This window comes from Rhipicephalus microplus, chromosome X (genome assembly GCF_043290135.1).
Source record: "Rhipicephalus microplus isolate Deutch F79 chromosome X, USDA_Rmic, whole genome shotgun sequence".
NCBI classification, from domain to species: Eukaryota; Metazoa; Arthropoda; class Arachnida; order Ixodida; family Ixodidae; genus Rhipicephalus; species Rhipicephalus microplus.
In genome coordinates, this window is record NC_134710.1 from 406,759,101 (window position 1) to 406,782,440 (window position 23,340).

The window sequence follows — 23,340 nt, forward strand, 5'->3', positions numbered from 1 at the left end:
TTGCGCGACAAACGCACATCTAAAAATTATGATCGAAGAAAGAAGAAACTACAGCAAAAACGAACTAATTTGAGCTATCACTCTCAATTGGGAAAAAATCAGGCTATATATCTTGACGACATGTTGACAGCATTGCCAAAACGCGCCAAGTCTGTCAACGGGATCATGGTGCAAATTCTCACAGAAACCATTAGCACAGTCGTCCCGTGAAGAGCTTTTCACCGGGCTTTCACACTGAGCTGTCTATAGACTTTACATATAGTGCCAAGAGCTTGTCATTTGCTGTCACACAAGCTCTCATTTATGCGCTCGTGGTAGCTTAAAGGTTGCAAGTTTCGTCATGTGCATTTTTGTTCGCAATGTAACCGCAGCTCAAGGCCTCCGTGTATTAAGTCGAAACGCGGCTAAACCCATTCCTTATTAAGTACCACCAGCACCACTACGCACACGTTACGATACCGCTATCACCGGCAGATGGGCGACGACTGATAGTTCGTCTATCAAAATGTAGTAAACGAGTTCTGTGCTATACAACTTGCGGACCACAGCAGAATGCTCATCTCAATAGCTTCCACTATGTTTGAATTTTGTGACATTGCGCGGGCACTGCTCGAATAAAAAACCAAGCTACTGAAAGTCATATACACACTGGACGAAACCGTAATGGTGATTGATTGATTGATTGATTGATATGTGGGGTTTAACGTCCCAGAACCATCATATGATTATGAGAGACGCCGTAGTGGAGGGCTCCAGAAATTTGGACCACCTGGGGTTGTTTAACGTGCACCCAAATCTGAGCACACAGGCCTACAACATTCCCGCCTCCATCGGAGGTGCAGGAAACCATAATGGTAAAAATGTGATGATATATAGCATCCACGCAGTTCTGAAGTAGGCTTGCTGCTTACGCACGCAATTGCGCTGCTAAACAGTGCATCTTGTGCTGAGTAAACAACGCTCGCTATTACACAATTATGGATGGTGACCACGCCTTCCTGAAGGCGTCGTTATTGCTCGCGCACACCTTTTCCGCTCCTCTTGAATCACTCATTTGCGGCGTTTCGTTCTTGAAGTGCTCCGAGGGCCATCCAAAATAACTGGGCTGCGGCCAAATATAGTAACCAAAATAACAGTGTGTGATGAATTGAACAATACATATGGGTCTCAGTTGATCAACTAGACGGGTGCACCGAACCTGTTCAAAACTGCCACCTACCCCGGCCACCACGCGGTCAACGTCACTGCAACGTTGCCTGTGGCCTACACCCACAGCACCCGCAACGCAATTTACCTAAGATTGATTAGCAAAAATAATGCTGTTTATAACGGTTATCTCACCCTCTCTAACAAACAAAACAAGGAAAAACAAAGGAAAGGAAAAGTTATCTCGTTGCGCATTGCTCCTGCACCAACCGACCTGCTCCTCCACTGACCTTGCTCGGAGGGGGCCGCTCAGTTCATGCTATTTCGCGCCGTAGTCGGCAGTGACGCCTTGTTGTTGATTGTGTGTGTTCACTTTGTTTTTCGTAATGAAGACCAGTGGAGTTCGTGGGCCTTTTTTCATTTATTCATAGCCAGACAGTTGTCGGAATTAGTTGAAACCAAGCCCTCTTGCTTCGGCGACACCTAGCATCGTATCGATCTCGAAGCCAGTGCATTTGTATATCCAAGTGAAATGAATAAGTCCCCTTTTTGAAATTTCAGAGAGCACAACCCCGCAAATAGTCAGTTGCTATAGCCACCACATGCCCGACTTTTTATGGCGGTGAAGTGAAAGTCCGAAAGAGCTCTGCCCAACTTTTCGCTAACTTAGTAAAAGAGTGAGAGTGGGGTCCTTGTTTTATTTACATAGTGGGGTTTCCAAATGGCAAGCGCCACCACCGTGCTCTTGGAGTGAACGAATACAGCAGACGAGGTCGGTACAAACCAAACAACATGCATTTATTTAACAACTTTGCAATGACGATATCGTCCGCCGAATCGATACATCAATCGTTGTCATTACGCTAGAAAATCCTTACACAATAATACCAAACACTACATGACAAACACAATAACACGACAAAGACACAATAACATGACAAACACAATAACACACCCATGGTGGCGTATCCAACGCTTGACTTACCACGAGGGCCCCGACGCGCAACCCGCGGCGCCACGCACCGGGAACCCACGCTAGAGACAACCGTTCGCGGAACCGCCATGCACTCGCTCAACGCTCACCCGCCACCAAGGCTTGCCTTCCGCTAGGGGTCACTGCCGGCGCTAACACTCTACCAACCATGATGATGATAGTAGTGATCAACGCTAACACAACGCCAATTGCCACTCGGTGGTTGTAACCCAAAATGCGGCTTTAGGGCAAGACAAGTGCGCCATGCAGCACAAACAACTTTACAGGAGTTGTCAGCACCCCCCCTTACCCTTAACCTTAATTCAAACCATATTCTGAAAAACAAAGAAATCAGCTACACAATCTCTAACAAAATCATCACATGTCCCTTCATAATATTCGTGCACCACGACACCACCGCCGGTCGACACTGCTGCCCTGTCCGGCTCGACTTCACCTCAGTACCGGTCCGCAACAGCAACGTTGCCGTCGGTGCGACGAATTGTCACTAGCGCCGACACGTCTTCCGGTTGCGACCACCACTCACGAGGGCGCCGGACTGAAGGCAGTTGAGCAGGTCCTAGGCATCTCCATCGCCCGACATCACGACCGCATTCCTGGATAGTGGCGCTGACAATGAGCAGAAGACAGCCAGCCGTGGATTACGTAACTTCCGCTGCGTACATTACAAAACACTCGACAGAAACAATGAAGCAGGGGCTAAAGAAGGGAGCTTCGGGCTTTTCGCCCACGTGGTACGATGGTCAGTACTGTTAGCTAATACATCGGTGGCGGCCGAGACGCCCAGCTCAAAAATAAAAGAAAGGTCACTTTTCCTAATTCATGCATCGCAAGATAAAAAAAAGTGAGAGAAGCAGAGTGCGACACCTCGTGCCACGATCCACCGAGTTGTGCCACGTGCGACAGGCGGCTGCACAGAGCCTTAGGCCTAATGAGTCGCTCGAAAACGACCGGCATCCGCCCAGCACCCATCCTAGGCACAGAAGAGGCAGCCGCAAGGAGACATCCACTGTGTGCGGTGGCCCTATTAGTCGCCGCACACAGCAGCTTACCGAGTGATCGGAAACCACCGTCCCGGATGGTGTTACGACGCCTCGGCGTCGAGCCGCAATACTAGACAGCAACGACGCCAGGCTCCCTGAGCCCAAAAGAAATATAAGACGCTATTTACAGAAAATTGGACCACCCACGAGGCTTCCGTACTCACTCGCTTCAGGCCTGGCCTACAATTCACGTGCTCTGAGCCTTGCTTATCCCAGGATGCAGACCGCATGGCTGTCGTCCCAACTGAACAACGTTCTTGAAAAAACGAACAAAAAACGTTGCGAAAAAAAAAATAAAACCTCGAGTGCCGACAAGTTTAAACGCACCACCAATACCGAGCTCTTTGCTCTCAACAAATCACACCGCTGACGCTAGCAAAGAAGTCTCCCCTAGGCCTACTCTTCCCCAGCTCTAACAAAAGCTCGCACCAAACCGCGAAAACTGTCGTCCGATGCTCCAAGAGCCCCACGTTGGGCAGCCAGTGTGGAGTCTCGAAATGACGAGCGAGCCCCACAACGCTCTTGAGTGAAAGAACCCAGCCGACGCGGTCGATATAAACCAAACAACAGCATACTTTTGTTAAACTACTTTGAAACGACGATATCATCCGCTGAATCGATACATAAATCGTTATTAACACGCTAGGACATCCTCACACAATATTACCTTACACTTTATGACAAACACAATAACACAACAAACACACAATAACATGACAAACCCAATAACACACCCAAGGCGGCGTCGCCAACGCTTCACTTACCACGAGGGCCTCTGACGCGAAGCCCGCGGTGCCATGCACCGGGTACCCACGCTAGAGATAACCGTTTGCGGCAACCGCCACGCACCCGCTCAACTCTCGCCCGCCGCCAAGGCTTGCCTTCCGCCAGGGGTCGCCGCCTGCTATAACCCTCGACCAACCATGATGATGATAGTGGTAATCAACGCTAACACAACGCCACTTACCACCCAGTGGTTGTAACTGAAAATGCAGCTTTGGAGCAAGACATGTGCGCCACGCAGCGCGAACAACTTTACAGGGGTTGTCAGCACCCTCACATCTTCCCAACCTTAAATCAAACCATACTCTGAAAAACAAAGAAATCAGCTACACAAGCTCTAATAAAAGATCACAACACATGTCCCTTCGTAATGTCCGTGCACCACGACACCACCGCCGGTCGACACTGCTGCCCTGTCCGGCTCGACTTCACCTCAGTACCGGTCCGCAACAGCAACGTTGCCGTCGGTGTGACGAATTGTCACTAGCGCCGACACGTCTTCCGGTTGCGACCACCACTCACGAGGGCGCCGGACTGAAGGCAGTTGCGCAGGTCCCAGGCATCTCCATCACCCGACCTCACGACCGCATTCCTGGCCCGCGGTACTACGCAACGGGGACCCACTCTAGAGACAACCGTTCGTAGCAGAAGAGACTCGCTCAACTCTCGCCCGCCACCAAGGCTCGCCTTCCGCCAGGGGTCACCGCCGGTGCTACCACTTTGCCAACCATGATGATGACGGTGGTGATCAACGCTAACACAACCTGACCTACCACCCGGTGGTTGTAACCCGAAATGCCGCTTTAGGGCAAGACAAGTGCGTTACGCAGCGCAAACAACTTCACAAGGTGTGTTAGCTCCCCCCGCAACTTGTTCTTTCTTTATATATTGTATACTTTTCTGGCATGTGAATTACGCCTTTACTCTATCTCTGAAAGCTTATCGGATAGGAAGCACATGATATTATGAAAGCTTAGGCATAAGAATCTTTGTGCTTAGCTCAATTTCATCAGCAATATTGCTTCTACTGCTACTTGTCTCACTCCTATACAAAAAAGAAGAATGCATAATTACTGGAGCCTTTCTTGGTGATGACTACATTCCTGGTGTAATGGTGAGAAACAAAAAAAGCCTAATTGCAATTGGGGGTAAATATTAGCCATCCATAAAAGCCACAACTACACCTGAGATCTCAGGTATAGTTGTGGCTTCAATAGATGGAAGCACATAGCTATGTGCTTCGCACTTCTGTCGCGTAACGTAGGCGTAATTACGTGTCTCAGAAGTCTAAAAAGTATATATCAGACCAAGGCTCGATAGAATACACACCTGGGTGATTCCACGAGAGATCGACACGGGTCCAAAAGTTGATATTTTAGATTTCATTGTGTATTTTATATATCATGCACCTCTCACCAGGTAGCCCGAAAGTCAACTTGGTTTTATGATTAACGGCATAGCTTACGAGAAAAAAAAACAAACTTCATCAACGCGGAGGCACCAATTTCGTCACCTGTCATTTTCGAAAATTGATGATGCTATAAAAAAACAAATATTTTTGATTCAAGGAAGATATTTTTTACATGAAATGCATGTCTAATGAAGAATGAATTCATACGGTTTCAAGTTTGTAGACCTTAAGAAAATAGCTTTTAAAAATGTCTAATTTTGGGACAGTTTAAAATAAGGTACGTATTCCCCATTATTTTCTCCGAAAGTAATGCAAGCAGCATTTTCAAACTTGACACGTTTTAAGGATATAGTGTGTTCATCAGGTACATAAATTATTTCTGCCGTAGGGCAAATGTAAATTTTTATATACTGCCTCAAAAATCTCATATTGGCGAAAATGTACTCCACTGAAATTTGAATAATAAAAAACCCCATCTTCGATTTTTCTTGAAATCTCGTAAATAGACAACCGAAGGCCATCATACAGTAATAAAGAAAAACATGTTGCATTATTTTGTTTTTAGCAACAATATTCGTGGTACAAATCAGAGCTTTTCGAGAATGCGCTGATAAGTTGAGAAATCTAGAAATCGGAACGGAAAAGCGGCAATAAGCTTCAAACGGGAGTAAACGTGACCGCATTTGGTGAAGAAGGCAGTTTTAGCAGATAGGAGTAACTATTTTGAACACGGTATTCTACAGTATCTGAATTCACTCTTATACGTAGAGACTGAGAATTCTAATATGTGGTGCCTCTCCATTACTGACACACAGACGGAGCTGCTGTGACGGCCATGTGTTTGCAACACGTTGGGTAAGAGAATTGAATGTTGAAAGAGTTCATAAACAATTCATAAGATATTTTTACCATTTGGGGCACGAAGACTGCCGCATTAGACTAAAGAACACGCAAATAAAAACATTGAAGTAACAAATAATAAAGGATTAGCTTATTCCAGAGGTCGTATAAGTGGGGCATATGAAATAATTAAAAGTTTTTACGGGGAGTTCTACGATGCGTACGATTTTCTGCCGGATGATAACATGGTGTACGTTTTCTTCTGATGTAGTTCCGCTTCTGGCATGTCCGTTTGTTTTTTGGATTTTCTTCCGTGCTTCTGCGCCAGTATACGACACAGCTACTTGCAGCGTCACATACTGCAATGACTTTCTGGATGGTGGATTGTTTAGCCTTGGGTTCATCTTCTCGGCGTGAAAGTAGCTTTGCGCAATGGTCTCCAAACTGAAGAAGGCCTTTTAGCAATGTCAATGCGATTAAGTGTCGCCAACAGTGGCTCGTCTACCACAATTGATTGATTGATATGTAGAGTTTAACGTCCCAAAACCACCATATGAATATGAGAGACGCCGTAGTAGTGGGCTCTGAAAATATCGACTACCCAGGGTTCATTAACGTGCACCTAAATCTGAGAACACGGGCCTACAACATTTCCGGCTGCATCGGAAAAGCAACCATCGCCCCCACGATTAGATCCTACGACCTGTGGGGCAGCAGCCGAGTAGTTAAGCCACTAGACCACTGCGGTGGGGTCATCTACCATAATAACAGAAACACAGGGAAAGGAATATTGTCACGGGGTCGTGACGTGGCCGAAGACAGGAAACTTCGTGTTGGGATTTAACTGCTTATTTGGGCGAACCTGTGCCCGGTAAAGGGAAAGTCTAATTACAGCAGCAGTCTTGCACAGATAGCAGTCTCGGACTGATAGCGGCGAACGCGGCGTCGGCCTTCGATCAACAACTGACAAGCGGTGAAGTGCGTCGGCATTTATACCCTTGCCGTTGAATGTTCTAGCGTTATCGCTGGCGGTGGCGTAGGTTCCAGAACAATCTGTACCGTTCGCACAGTGGGCGTGATCTTATCGAAATGATCTACTACAGTCCGGAACCTTCTCGAAACCTGCAGGCGCGGCTTGCGTCGAGAATCGTGTGGTGTTTAAGAACGATAACAAAAACTTGGGAAATGGAACGTGGCATTGCCCCCCTCTGAAAGAAAGGCATCGTCCCGATGCTTTAACTAAAGATGAAGGTACAATATTAATGCAAGAAAGTACAATGAATAAATTACAATACAACAATAATACAAAAAAATCTGTTTCAGTTTGTTAACGTGCATGAAACGGCTTGAGGCGCGTGACATGGACGACTTCAGGTCACGATCGGCGTCGTTGAGAGTTCGTGATGCCGTCGGGGACAACCTCGTAATCAAGTGGGCCGAGACGTCGAACCACCTTGTACGGTCCGAAGTACCGTCGCAGAAGCTTTTCACTTAGTCCACGTCGGCGTATCGGCGTCCACACCCAAACACGTTCACCGGGCTGGTATTCCACGAAGCGTCGTCGAAGGTTGTAACGGTGGCTGTCGGTCGTCTGTTGATTCTTGATACGGAGACGCGCAAGTTGTCGGGCTTCTTCGGCGCGTTGAAGGTACTCGCTCACATCGAGGTTTTCTTCGTCGGTGACGTTGGGTAACATGGCATCGAGCGTCGTTACCGGGCTCCTTCCGTAGACCAATTTGTATGGAGATATCTGCGTTGTATCCTGCCCCGCCGTGTTGTATGCGAAGGTCACATACGGAAGAATGGCGTCCCACGTCTTGTGTTCGACATCGACGTACATTGACAGCATGTCGGCGATCCTCTTGTTAAGCCGCTTGGTGAGGCCTTTGGTCTGTGGGTGGTACGCTGTCGTCCGGTGGTGGTTTGTTTGGCTGTATGCCAAGATCGCTTGAGTTAAGTCGGCAGTGAATGCCGTTCCTCTGTCGGTGATAAGGACCTCAGGGGCGCCGTGACGTAGGACGATATTTTCGACGAAGAACTTAGCTACCTCGGATGCACTGCCTTTTGGCAGGGCTTTTGTCTCGGCGTAGCGGGTGAAGTAGTCGGTAGCTACCACGATCCACTTGTTTCCGAAAGCCGACGTCGGGAACGACCCCAGTAGGTCCATACCAATCTGCTGGAAAGGTCGGCTAGGTGGATCAATTGGCTGCAGAAGTCCCGCTGGCCTTGTCGGCGGCGTCTTGCGTCGCTGACAGTCCCGGCATGTCCTCACATAACGAGTGACGTCGGTGGTAAGACGTGGCCAGTAGTACCTTTCTTGTACCCTCGCGAGCGTGCGAGAAACACCGAGGTGCCCTGCCGTCGGATCGTCGTGCAGGGCCTGCAGGAGTTCTGGTCGCAGAGCTGAAGGCACCACAAGGAGGTACTTAGCTCGAAGCGGTGAAAAGTTTTTCTTTTGTAGAAGACCGTTTCGTTGAAAGAACGACGCAAGTGCGCGCTTAAATACCTTCGGGACTTCGGCGGTCCTGCCTTCGAGGTATTCTATTAGGGCTTTAAGTTCGGGGTCGGCGCGCTGTCGTTCAGCGAAGTCGTCGGTAGTTATTGTTCCCAAGAAGTAGTCGTCATCCGGGTCGTCGGGTAGTGGTTGGTCGACAGGCGCACGAGAGAGACAGTCAGCGTCGGAGTGTTTTTTGCCGGACTTGTAAATGACAGTAATGTCATATTCTTGAAGTCTCAGGCTCCATCGTGCGAGGCGACCTGAAGGGTCCTTCAAGGTGGCTAGCCAACACAAGGCGTGGTGGTCGCTCACAACTTTGAAGGGCCTGCCTTAGAGGTAGGGGCGAAATTTCGACTTAGCCCAGATGATGGCGAGGCACTCCTTTTCTGTTGTGGAATAATTTGCTTCTGCTTTGGATAGCGATCGGCTGGCGTAACTAATAACCCTTTCAAGTCCGTCAGCCCTCTGCACAAGAACGGCGCCAAGACCTACGCTGCTTGCGTCAGTATGCATTTCTGTCTCGGCGAATTCGTCGAAATGGGCAAGTAACGGAGGCGTCTGGAGGCGATGTTTAAGCTCCTGGAAAGCGTGTTCCTGTGGCGTTTCCCACTTGAATTCTACGTCGGCCTTGGTAAGGTTAGTGAGAGGATCGGCTATTCGGGCGAAGTTTTTCACGAACCGCCTATAATAGGCGCACAGGCCCAGAAATCGGCGCAGGGCCTTCTTGTCAGTGGGCGGCGGGAAGTCGGAGATGGCGGCTGTTTTCCGTGGATCGGGACGAACTCCAGACTTGCTGATAACGGGCCCCAGAAACAAGAGCTCCTCATACGCAAATCTGCACTTTTGTGGTTTCAGTGTGAGTCCGGACGTCTTGATGGCTTGAAGTACAGCTTCAAGGCGCCGAAGATGCTCGTCGAAACTCTACGAAAACACGACGACGTCGTCCAAGTACACAAGGCAAGTCTGCCACTTCAATCCTGCCAGTACTGTATTCATAACGCGTTGAAAAGTTGCAGGCGCTGAGCAAAGGCCGAAGGGCATCACCTTAAACTCGAAGAGGCCGTCCGCTGTTATAAACGCCGTCTTCTCTCGGTCTCTTTCGTCGACTTCGATTTGCCTATAGCCAGTCTTTAGGTCCATTGACGAGAAGTACTTGGCGTTATGAAGCCGATCAAGTGCGTCGTCTATTCGTGGGACAGGATACACGTCCTTTCTTGTGATTTTGTTCAGGCGGCGATAATCGACGCAGAAACGTAGGGTCCCATCCTTTTTCTTCACTAACACCACGGGGGATGCCCATGGACTCGTGGACGGCTGGATAATGTCATCTCTCGCAGCATTTCATCAACTTGTCTCTTCATGGCCTCACGTTCTCGCGTTGAAACCCTGTACGGACTCTGACGGAGTGGTCTGGCATTTTCTTCGGTTATGATGCGATGTTTCGTGATCGGGGTCTGCCGAATTTTCGATGACGACGAAAAGCAGTCTTCGTATTGCAGGAGCAGGGCCTTGAGCTGTTCTTGCTTATCGTTCGGAAGTCTGGGATTGACGTCGAAAGCTATGGGAGGGGCTTGGTTCCTCTGAGCAGGTTCCGCAGAATCGGCAAGGGCGAAAGCACTGGTGGCTTCGACAATTTCTTCGATGTATGCGACCGTTGTTCCTTTGTTCACATGTTTGTACTCATTGCTGAAATTCGTGAGCATAACCGTTGCTTTGCGTCCCCGCAGCTCTGCAATTCCTCTTGCGACGCAAATATTTCGGGTGACCAACAGATGCTGACTGCCTTCAACGACGCCTTCCAAGTCAGGTAATTTAGGAGCGCCAACTGAAATAATGACGCTTGAGCGAGGTGGAATGGTGACTTGTTCTTCCAGCACATTCAAGGCATGGTGTCCTGACGGCGTGCGCGGCGGTAGTGCTTCTTCTGTGGATAACGTTATCGACCTTGTTTTTAGGTTGATGACAGCACCATGGAGGCATAAGAAGTCCATGCCAAGGATGACATCTCTCGAGCAACGCTGCAGAACTACGAAGTCTGTAGGATAAATACGGCCGTTAATGATGACTCTCGCTGTGCGGATTCCTGCAGGCGTTACGAGATGACCTCCGGCTGTGCGGATTTCAGGGCCTTTCCAAGCTGTCTTAACTTTCTTTAACTTTGCGGCAAACGACCCACTGATGACAGAATAGTCGGCTCCAGTATCGACGAGAGCAGTCACACTGTGGCCGTCGATAAGAACGTCGAGGTCGCTAGTTCGCCGTCTCGCATTACAGTGAGGGCGTGGCGTCGGGTCACGGCTGCGTCGGCTTGTTCCGCTGCTTCCATGTTGCATCGTCCGGCCACCTTCGGTAAGTGAGCTTTTGCCTTCAGTGCTTTGCCTGGTTGGTGTTGTGTTCAAAAAGCTCCGTCGCGGCGGCGTCGTCGTCGGAGGATCTTCGGTAGTTCGTCGCACAGCAACCGCACCTCCATCGGTTGCTGCCCTTAGTTTCCCGGATACGGGCTAGGAGACCGGCCCCGCATTGGGCCAGAGTACTGCCGGAGGTGCGGTGACATGCGGCGGCTGGGCGACGGCGAACGGGAAGGACTTCGTGGTGTCCATTGAGTTCCTGCCAGGTAGTCGGCGATGTCACGTGGCTGATCTCCTGGCTGCGGACGCGGTGCATTGACGGCGAAGCCACGCAGTCCCATCTGTCGGTACTGGCAACGGCGGTATGTGTGCCCGGCCTCGCCGCAGTGGTAGCAGAGCGGTCGGTTGTCAGGTGCACGCCAAACGTCCGTTTTCCTCGGTGCACTGTGCTGGCCCGCTGGGGAACGGTAGGACGTCGGTGGGGGTGGTGGCGGCGGTGGCGTCTGGCGACGGAAGTGCGACGGGGCGGCGTTTTGGCGTGGACGGGGAGGAGCGTTGTGGCGCACTGCAGCGGCGTAGCTCATAGTTTCTGGCTCGGGCGGCGATGTTTGGGGAATTCGAAGCGATTGCCGGACTTCTTCTCGCACAATGTCGGCGATCGAATCCACTTGAGGCTGCGCCGAAGGCAACAGTTTGCGCAGCTCTTCCCGCACGATCGCTCGGATCGTTTCACGCAGGTCGTCGGAGTCACTGGCTTGAGCAGCAGCGCATTCTGGAGTCAGGCGACGATTATACTGTCTGGTGCGCATGTCCAGTGTTTTTTCAATGGTGGTCGCCTCGGATACAAATTCTTGGACGGTGTTCGGTGGATTCCTCATTAGTCCCGCGAAGAGCTCCTGTTTGACCCCTCGCATGAGGAAACGAACTTTCTTTTCCTCAGGCATGTCTGGGTCAGCGTGACGGAATAGGCGGGTCATCTCCTCTGTGAAAATTCCAACCTTTTCATTTGGTAGCTGAACCCGGGTCTCGAGTAGAGCAGCGGCCCTCTCTTTGCGAGCGACGCTCGCGAACGTTTGCAGAAATGCGCCGCAGAAGACATCCCACGTTCGGAGCGTGGACTCCCGATTCTCTAGCCAGGTCCTTGCGGTGTCTTCCAGGTAGAAGTACACACGACGGAGCTTTTCTTCGTTGTCCCAGTGGTTGAGGGCGGCCACACGGTTGTATGTTTCTAGTCAGGTTTCCGGGTCTTCAAACGATGAGCCATGGAACGTTGGTGGTTCCCTGGGTTGATGAATGACGATCGCGGGCTGGGACGCTCCGGTTGTCATTGTCGCTGCAGTCGAGGTGATGATCTTGGTCTTCCGCGCCTTGTCTTGTAGAAGGCCGTACTCCGGTGGGAGACCTTGCTGTCGGCGGCTTGTTCGCTGCTCTTGGTTGGCGTCGGTGTTTTCTCCGCGACGGGGGTTGGGTTCACGGCTTGACGGGGGCGTCCGGTACATGAACGAAGCAGCACCTCCACCAGATGTCACGGGGTCGTGACGTGGCCGAAGACAGGAAACTTCGTGTTGGGATTTCACTATTTATTTGGCTGAACCTGTGCCCGGTAAAGGGAAAGTCTAATTACACCAGCAGTCTTGCACAGATAGCAGTCTCGGACTGATAGCGGTGAACGCGGCGTCGGCCTTCGATCAACAACTGACAAGCGGCGAAGCGCGTCGGCATTTATACCCTTGCCGTCGAATGTTCTAGCGTTATCGCTGGCGGTGGCGTAGGTTCCAGAACAATCTGTACCGTTCGCACAGTGGGCGTGATCTTATCGAAATGATCTACTACAGTCCGGAACCTTCTCGAAACCTGCAGGCGCGGTTTGCGCCGAGAATCGTGTGGTGTTTCAGAACGATAACAAAAACTTGGGAAATGGAACGTGGCAATATTTAGAACTGTGTTTTCACGTTTTTGTCAAAAAAGAAGTGATCGGGTTACTTGTGTGAGGAGAAAATCTGCACCAGGAATTTCATCATAACCTGCGTGACGATAGTGACCAAAAACTCCTATCTGGACTACTGATGTCTGTCAAAAGTACCACTGTGACACTGGTATATAAGATAATGTAATTTCTTATTGGGGAATGGAAGATAATATAGTTTCTTATTGGGGAATCGAATGGTGTGATCAAAACAAATGCGTGGCCACGGTCTCTTAAAAAATGGCTCGCTCGCTATCACCGTGCTATAGCTTTTTTTCTCGTTGCGCCTCTGCATTTCTTTTTTCTTTCGATGGACCGTATCACAATCATAATTTTTGCGAGTTATTTTCCCCTAAAAGAACAAATAACAAAATAAATACCCTTATGGTAACCAGCGCTAGTTGTTGTCATCTCTATTCATCCATGATTTGGGTACACGTTAAAGAACCCCAGGTGGTCAAAATTTCCGGAGTCCTCCACTACGGCGTCTCTCATAATCATATGGTGGTTTTGGGACGTTAAACCCCACAAATCAATCAATCTGTTTATCCATTCATTTGTTTTCTCAAACAAACGTTCTCGTAAAAGAATCATAAGTCACAAAAAGCGAGATCAAGAAGCTGTGTTACCCACGTATTTGTTTCCAGCGAAAGCAGACTACAGTTGTGCTTTTTCGACGATTGCCGAGGTGCGTGAGAGGTGAAGACGTATCAACTATTTTTTAATTTTAATTAATTTATTTAGATATACTGCAGACAATCATTTAGGTGCAGGCAGTAGGGGCATAAAAACGTCAAGTGTTTCGTAACAGCCAAAAAATGTATCTATGTGCTAACAGGGGTCACACCTGTGAAACAGCCACAAAATTTATAACACACTTAAACACCATATTCACCAAGTAGATAACGCTCCACACTATAAAGCAAAACTACCCGAAAAAGGAGTAACGGAGCCCACTAGGCACGCGTGATGAACGGATAGACCGCTGAGGAGCCACCACAGAGGGAAGCATGCGGCGCGAAACTACTTACTCTCCACAAGAGACGTACCGCCCGGGCATTGCAGGCAGCGCGAAAAGCGTTGCCAAGGTGACCATCCTTCTTCTCCACAAAACACATGTCCTTCTCCTCCTCTGCTGGCTCAGTCTTTTCCCGTTTTTGCCGGCGGTGGTTGCGTAGCGTCGCGCTCGGGGTGCTCGACCACGGCCGCCTGGATTCGACGATCTAAGAATTACGATATGGTGCTTGTGTGTACGCCTGGACGAGCGTGGGCTGCTGCTTTAGCGTTTCGCCGCACTCATGAAGTCTGGAGCAGGCCTCGACAGGTCACCACGTCACACTGTATATCTCTGGCTTCAAGGTAGTCACGACAACACACGACAGCAACAGTTGAGAAGGCCAATATAGCGGCCAAGAACAACAGGCCTATCGGATATATACTTCAGTCCGACTCAGGGCAGAAAACCGCCCTAGATTCTAAGGCAGGTAGGTCATGATTCTTTATTCTACTCTACTTGTCGCGTGTGCGATACGGATCGCGCTTGCCGGCAACGGGCTCGGTTGTGTTGTATATCGCACGCACGAAATGCATCGCGAAGGTTAGCTTCGGCGTCTGCAGTTCGCCTGTGTTTTGCGACGCAATTGGCCGCCATTGCCGTTGCATGTCCTAAACGCGATGGCTTGCGCAAGATGCAGTGGCTGCACAACATCTGCCGAAAAACTTCGTTCTGATAAAGAACAGTGTACTTTGCGAGATAAGGCGCCTGTCATTTGCTCGTATAAAAGCATCACCGAATGCTGCATTTGAAATATTGTCTCGGCCTCCTCATCAACATACGGGTTTTTTTTAGATGCGCAGCTCCTAGCGCCATGGGTCGTATGTCCCGTGTCGTCGTACACTCTAAGGCAAAATTACCCGAAAAAGGAGTAACGGATCCCAATAGGCGCGCGCGATTTACGGATATACCGTTGAAGAGCAACCACAGAGAAAAGCGTGGAGAGCGAAACCAAGAGATGAACTGCCCGGGGATTACAGGCAGCGCGAAAAGGGTTGCTGAGGTGACCAGCCTTTCTTCTCTTCCTCTGCTGGCTCAGTCTTTCCCCGTATTTTGCCGGCGACGGTTCGCGTTGCGTCGCGTTCGGAGTGCTCGACCACGGCCGCCTGGATTCCACGATCTAAGAACTACGACGTGGTGCTTGTGTGTACGCTTGGATGAGCGTGGGCTGCTGCTTTTGTGTTCCGCTGCACCCATGAAGTCAGGAGCAAGTCTCAACACGTCACCACGCCACGCTGTATATCTCTGGCTTCAAGATAGTCACGACCAACACACGACAGCAATCATTGAGAAGGCCAATATGGCGGCCGAAAAGACAACAGACCTATCGGATATATACTTCAGTCGACACAGGGCAGAAAACAGTGCTGGATTCTAAGGCAAGTAGGTCATCATTCCTTATTCTACTCTACTTGTCGTGTGTGCGATACGGATCGCGCTTGCCGGCAACGGGCTCGGTCGTATTGTATATCGCACGCACAAAATGCATCACGAAGGTCAGCTTCGGTGTCTGCAGTTCGCCCGCGCTTTGCGACCGCCTGGAAATTGACCGCCATTGCTGTCGGCCTCCCGTACGCTCGCTCATCGAGTGCTCGCCTGTCTTCGCCGCCGCGATGAGCTCCGGGCTGACGATATTGGGGTGAGACCTCGTCGCTGTGTTGGTAGTCGTCGAAAACAAGTTGCGGGTTCTCATAAAGAGCTTGGTTGTAGTATGTCGCGCGCTGTAAGTGCACCAGCACGGGCTGGCGGGGCTTTCGCTAGTGTCGGAACTCACTGAACGTTGGTCGCCATTACAGTTGGCTTTCTCATCAGTCGGTCACAAGCAGCTCGTCACCATCCAATGGCTGCGGCGGCGGACTCGCGTTTGCGTGCTGCACTCGCTTGAGTTTGTGGAAAAGGGCCGCATTACCGTCGATTTCTTCGGCGCTAGCTCCAAACCAGCTCGGCACTGTTCGTGGGGGTGGCCAAGCGTACGCTCGCTCTCTCCTGTTCGAAGTTCGCTGGCAGCAGACACTCCGCGTGCAGCGCCATGTTTCGACTCGCGTTCGCTTGCTCGAGCTGAACGACATCGCTAGCTTAGGACTCGCCGACTTGTTAGCGGCACGGTGGTTTGCGGAGTTGTGACTGCGGCTGCCGCTCCTAAGCTGTTGCGCTACGGGGATCGAAATGAGTCTTTGACGATGTGTGACATCACGGTGAAATTATTAGCATGTCATATCTCACATATCTTTTCATTTCACCTTGCACGTATTTCTCATATGCATTTGTATTCATCCTCTGTCACGTGTGGCTCACTATTTTACATACTCATTGTGCACCCGTGGGCACACACCGTGCTGAAGACTGTGCGCTGGCGTCTGCGATGCCCGTCATCCATCTCTTTCGTCAGAGCAGCTTCAGAAGGACTGTGCGAGGTGTGAAGGTAAACTTATGTATGTGTTATATTTTAACGCTTGTTTTTATATTAACGTGCACGTACTTGTCATATGCATGCATCGTCATCTTCTGTGACGTGTGCCTAACTATTTTTGCTATATTATTATACGTGCTACCGTGGGAACACAACAGGGAGAAGGCTGCGTGCGCTGGCGTCTGCAATGCCTGTCATCTATCGCTTCCGTCAGAGGAGCTCCCCAAGGAGTAAACTAGATTTGACAACGAGACTGGACTTAAACACTTCACCATGAATTCACTTGAAAGAATGGGGAAACTTCATGTGTATGTAGAAAAATAAAAGATTTCAATGTCTCAATTTTGTCTGTCATGTTTGCCGTGACTGTGAAAGCAGTTACACATAGTTGGCTAACTACTTTTTCTCGTGTTCTTTTATGCGCAATTTGTTCCTCACTGCGCACAAAAACAGGCGAAAAAAGTATTAGGCCTGGCGGAAAATAAACAAAAAATTAATGTTTGAACTGGGGACAAAAAGTTCAACCGATAGGAGTATTTGAGTGGATCAACCGTTCGTCCGGCAAGGTGCAACTGCGAGGAATAAGGGTTGCCCGGTAAGGTGTAAACGTGGGGATTAACAGTTGCCCTATAAGGTGTAAATATGAGGACAGAATGTTAGTCCTTTGAGTTGAATTGTGGAAATAACGGTTAATCACTAAGGTGTATATGTGAAGACTAAATGTTAGTCCCTTGAGCTCGTCTGTGGGGACTAACTGTTAGACCCGGCACCGTAAGTCCTTAAAGAGAAGAATGGTTGTGGCAGCCCCATTAGTTCCAAAAAGACGAACCACACACGCTTTTAACACCCTTTCGCTATAGAGTGTAAGGACTAACAAAGTTTCTCATACATTCATTCATCTGACCACTATCACCAAACTCCGTTTTATGCCACCGCCTGAAGTGTGAAAGACGGCAGGTAGTCTGCGTTATTTGTAAGCATTTACTTTTAAAAGATAGCTGCTTCATCCACAAGATTTTTGCGAGGAACGTTTGCCTACGCCTCTGAAGTGTTACAAAGTATACTTTTATGGTTTATTCTTGGTGCTGAGATGCCCCTGTTTAACTTAATTTATACTAAAGACAGGGTTGTTGTTACCAACAAAGCAGTGGACTACTCGAAGCTTAGCTTTATGGAGTCAGCTGATGCAGCAAACTTTTCTTTGAGTGGCTGAGGTGCCTAAGTAACATCGTAATTTATGCCTGCTAGAGTATTATTGAATGTCTTCAATTTTTACTCGTGGTTTGGTTCACCGAACGCACAGTTTCAGTTTTTACGCTTGCCTGTGTCGGCTCAAAATAAAGGTGTCTGTTCAAAATTTATATTTGCTACGCTTTCAATGGCACAACAAGATACCATTTTGAGGCGCGCTGTAGTGTGGGTACAGGAATAATTATGACCTCTTGGGGTTCTCTAATGGTATACATGTATATCTTGGTTCACGGGTGTTCTTTGTATTTAACCCCCATCGAAGTGCGGCCGCCGTGGTCTAGAATCTAACCCGTGCCTTCAAGCATAACAGCGCGACACCGCGCGTTCTCTGCTACCGCGGTGCTTCACTTGATCAACGTTCCATGCATACATGCCGCAGACAGGAGGTACATACAATGTCACAAAACAAAAACGAAGCGGCCACCACTTTCTCTATTTTTGTTTGTTTTGTTTTACTACAGATCTTGGCTGCGGGGTATCGTCGCAGCACAGACCTGACGTAGGCATGTCAGCATGCACTAGGTTAACAAAAAACCCAGATCGCAACCAGGAAATAAGTGTGAGGAAGTTGCGATCACAGCACAGCACTGTCCCATTGATGTCATATATGAAACACACAGTCTGCTAGGTTTCTCTCCATTTCTCAGTGCTTCGTATATGAGAGTAGCTTTCAGACAAAGTTGTTTTTATAAACCGGAATGCAGTATTACCCACGTAATGGCTTTTCGAGCTGTTCGTTCCACAATGGAGTACAACAGCGGTGGACGCACATGCTCTCACGTGGTACACTGCGGCTGGTCGCCTGGGCTCAAGCTGCTTAGTTGCGTCGCGACTCTCCCCCAGGTGACCTTATTCGGCGCGACACCTACCAGCACAGGTCTCCCATATTTTCTACTAATTTTGTTAACCATCTAAAAGTTTTCCCTGTTTCTTCGCTAAACGGGTGGCAACAACTCCTGTGTTTATACTCGGCGAACAGGATGACTCTCACCTTGCTAGATCAGACTGACCCTTGCTAGACTAGATGGCCGGGCTAAAAATTGAGAAAATGAGGCGAATTATTGCGCTCACACAGTGGCCATAAGGCAGCGAAAGTGATGAGACACCTTTCGACAACAAACTAACGTATATAATCGGCTCTCTAAGTAAATAGTTTGAATAAACATCTTTTATAATATATGTAAAACCAGAGTTCACGAAGTATTGTGATTTAACCTATCTTTACCAACATTGTCTCCCTCTCGGATGGCCTGTTTGCATCCCGCCTGGCCAAACTTTTTTTACTGCCAAAAGCTTAGTTTCTATCCTTCTTCCTTTTTGTACTCGTTCCCTCGCCAATCCGGGTTTTTAGAAGCCATGCCGAAAAAAACCGGCAAACGCATTCCTAAAGCGAAGCAGGGCAAGGACGGAGGTGAAGACAGTGTATGCCGGTTCATAATGTTGGTAATTTCTTTTTCCGACCGGCGAATTAAGGCGAGTATAGACAGTTGCTAAAAATATTCAATTTAATGTTCAATTTCCCTGGCTTCGTCTAAAAGTTTTTATTCAGACTAACCGCCAGCCTGTTGGCCTAACCCCACAGTTGGTCCTTAGGAAAAAGTGAGCAAGCAAGCAAACTCTATGACCTTGCACCACCTACACACAACATCGTTATCGTCATCAACATGTTTATGTTTTAAAGACGCCATGCCACCACGTGCTCCGGCGTATCAACGATGTCGTTGGCGCCCTTTCCAAGGGAAACAAACAGCTTTCGTCACGTCGCTTCTCCTCACGTGCTGCGAAGAAATCAGTGCGCCAACTTCAATAAGACTTCGAAAAATAGAACCCTCATTTCGAAGAAATGTCCGAGGTCTAAAGTGGAGACATTTGGTAGATTTCGTGCCTGACGTTTGTCTCGGCCACGATGTCAGCTGTTTGTCAACCACTCGCCGATCGGTGCTCCATGCACGCACTTCTCTGTCTCCCAATCTTTTACTCTTCTCTCAAACTTTACTTCTATCTTGGTCTCTTTTCACTCCTGCTTACTTTTTTGTGAATATCTGCTGGGATGTCACACTCTGATGCAAACAGTTGCGGGCCTCACTTTTCATTTTTTTTATTGCAAATACTACCCCCCTCCATGTCTTTCAGCCACCACGCAGCTAGGACCTCACTTCCTCTTTTGTTCAAGCCTGGCTTTATTTTTTTTTTTGCAATAATGCGCTAACTTTTAAGACCACGCTTGCATGTGGTTGTATGACTGAAAGACAGCAAAAGCCCAGCAAAAATAAAAGGTTGTTCATTATGCCTATCAATATGTCTAAAAGCAACAGAATAGCTCTGTGGTAGTGATTTGTATCGGGAAAAAAAGACATATATACAACTCTGGGCCGCATTGATGAGTTTGTCTCGGCTGCAAGAACCAGCAGTTTCTAGAGTCGCTCTCAGTGCATGCTCAATGAGCTCGTTCAGCAACAGTGGCAGCTGAGTTGTTCTGACTGGTTGCTTTGCTTATCTCACAAAGAACGCTGTCTAAAGCGTGGCTGGCTTGTTCGATCTTATTCATCTCGAGCTTCGCTTTTCGTTCATTCACTTTCATTCAACCCTGTGCCAACAGATCTTCAAGAGACCATGAGTCACATGGATCTCGTATTCACTCTCTTTCAGCCTCGCTTGCATACCAGTAGATTTCTTACTGGAAACTCTTCCATCCGTGTTGTCGAGAAAAAGGAAAGGTGCCCACTTGAAAGCTATGCCCATAATCAGTCCTCCAAAAGAGAAACAAGCCCACTATTACACAAAACTTCAGAACGATGGCCGGATGTAACCATTGGCTTGGCACTCTGCCCGGGAAGGCTCAAACTGGTTAATGTTTGTTGTCGTTGGCGTCGTTAAGGCTAAAAAAACTCGGCAGTTCCCACGCACCTGGGAATCAACGTTATGCGAAGCATGCGGAAGGAAGGTGACCATGTTGGAACTTTTTTTTGAGCGATAAGTGAAGAAATGACGCTAAATAAATGTCGAAATGTTGCGCGCATATGCATATGTTGAAAAGTTGCACATGTTTAGATAAACAGCTCTTTGCACTTGCGCAACGATGCCAACAGGAACACGCGTATTAGCAACACCGGAAGCTGATAAGAAGCGCTGATGCTCGCGAAGATGCTGGCCCTGGACACTGCTACATATATCCACTTCAGCGCATGACATTTAACCACAATTGACACTAACCCGACGTGACGGCTGTATCAAAGGAGTACATATGTCTAATGTTTATAAAATTGGTTAAAGAGCACTGCAACCACTATTGACGTTTCACGAAGGTTAGCGTCTATTTGAGAAGTAGTTTCTAGACCTGGCGTAGCTCTGTGGTAGAATGCTTCATTGCTACGCAGAATGCTTTGTCCTATTCCAGTTGGAACCCTAACATTTATTCTATCTTTTCGTTGAGTCGATGCTACCAATATTGGGTATTGCTTAAAGTTCACGCATTAAAATTGCTCATGTGTGTTCTCGTCGTTCTTGGGTAGATACTAAGTGTCATTCACCTGTAGCACATTGGCGCATACTGGCAAAACATACCCGCCTGCGGGTATGTGCCAATGTCTGGCGGGAAGATTTTGACAACGTACGCGAGAGGGTTGTGACATTTCATTTCATGACCAGAGCGTCATATGCGTAAACCATCTTACAACCCCATGCTAGTTTAGGTTCGCGCCAAGTTAAGGGATGACCACAATTGCACAAAAAACTTGAGTGACTACATAGATAGATAGATAGATAGATAGATAGATAGATAGATAGATAGATAGATAGATAGATAGATAGATAGATAGATAGATAGATAGATAGATAGATAGATAGATAGATAGATAGATAGATAGATAGATAGATAGATAGATAGATAGATAGATAGATAGATAGATAGATAGACACGCACAGTCGCCAAAGTTTGCTAAGAAACGCTTCGCAGTTAAAACGTCGTCCTGGGCAGGCTATCTTCATGTGGTTTTGTGATATGTTCGTCACGTAGTAAATGGCTTTTCCTGTAATTATCATAAATAAACGTCCAGTTTTCTTCAGTATCTTCAAGCTGCCTCGACATCATCTTTCCTAATCTCTTGTTCTAGAACGACTGCACACAACACTTCAACAACTTCTGGAACCACTGATATATATCTACAGAGTTGAATGCGTTTTTGTAATGTGTCATAAAGAGGATTCTTTTTTGTGTTTAGCAATTCTATTTATTTTTTGATTGCTCGCATGTCAATTATCCCTGCGTAAACAATATGGAGACTTCTATTCGAATATTTTGTACAATATGGGGCAATATGAAACGGACGTCAGTAAGCTCGAGGGACAAGGAGTGCACTCGCTGAGAAGAGCGTGGTGAACGACCACCGCATCAAATTGGCCAAGTTCGGCATCATAGACTTAGAGCCCAATTCAAAAACGGGCTTTTGTGAAATCTTGGCCCATCTAGAAGACAGCCGCTAGCTTGACCGGTCTACAAATGCACTACCCATGGAGTCTGCCTGAACGTAATTCTACACAACGTAAAGAATAGACGTTACTGAAAGAAAATCTCTACGAAGAATGCAAGTGAGGCGCGAAGCGTCAAATTTTTTCGTGTGAAGAAATAAAAGCTTATTTATTTATTTTTTGTCGCTACTTTCTGTTTCAACTATACCCCATTAACACCGCTGTCACATGAAACATATGGCTAACAGTTTCTGGCAGCTACACGGCAGATATGGCCACTGTTACCACGCTTATCACATAAGTGTTTTCGGCTGACGGGGGCGACACCTCTTCGAGCTGAAGTGGGGTCCGGGCAGACAAGCATGCCATGGAAAAAAAAAAAACTCAGGGGGGATGGCATGGACCCGATTTGCCACCCCCTAGCTAGAGTGTACTAGATGCACTGTACCCTGGCTCCCCTGCTCTTATAAACGGCTAATTCCACGAGAGATCGACAGAAATCCCAAAATTGTTATTTTAAATTTGATTGAGTATGTCACAATTTATGCATATAGCACCCAGTAGCCTGAAAAGGAACTCTCTTTTCTTTTAAGGTGCCTAATTTACGAGCCAAAAAATATCGAACATATTAAACAAGGAGACATTAAGCTCATCACCAGTCGTTGTCCAAGGTTCATAATGATGTAACACTTGTAATGAGTACGCGAGTGAAATAAGTTTTTGATTTGAAAAGTGCGTGAGTGCTTCGGTGTGAGGAAGACGACGACGACGCTGACTGAATGGGCGGACGCGAGCATGTTTCGTGTATTCAGCGAGAAAGTTGAGGTGCAGACGGAGTGCGTGATGTGACGTCAGGAAATGTGACCAATGAGAGGCTCCCAGGCTGTTTGAGAAGCAGCCAAAGAGAGAAAAAAAGAGGTGGCCGAGACGTGGCGAAGGATAGCAGGCTACAACGGCTCAGGGGTGGTGGCTGTGTTCCCGTGGCAAAGCCGCTGTGCGCGACGACCTGGACGTGTTCTTGAGCGTCAACCACCGTCCGGCGTTGGCCTCGTTGCTCATCGCTTAGCGTTGGCCAGGCATTTTGTTCGGCGTTGCCACGTCCAAGCGTCGGAGGAGGAACGCTGACAGGG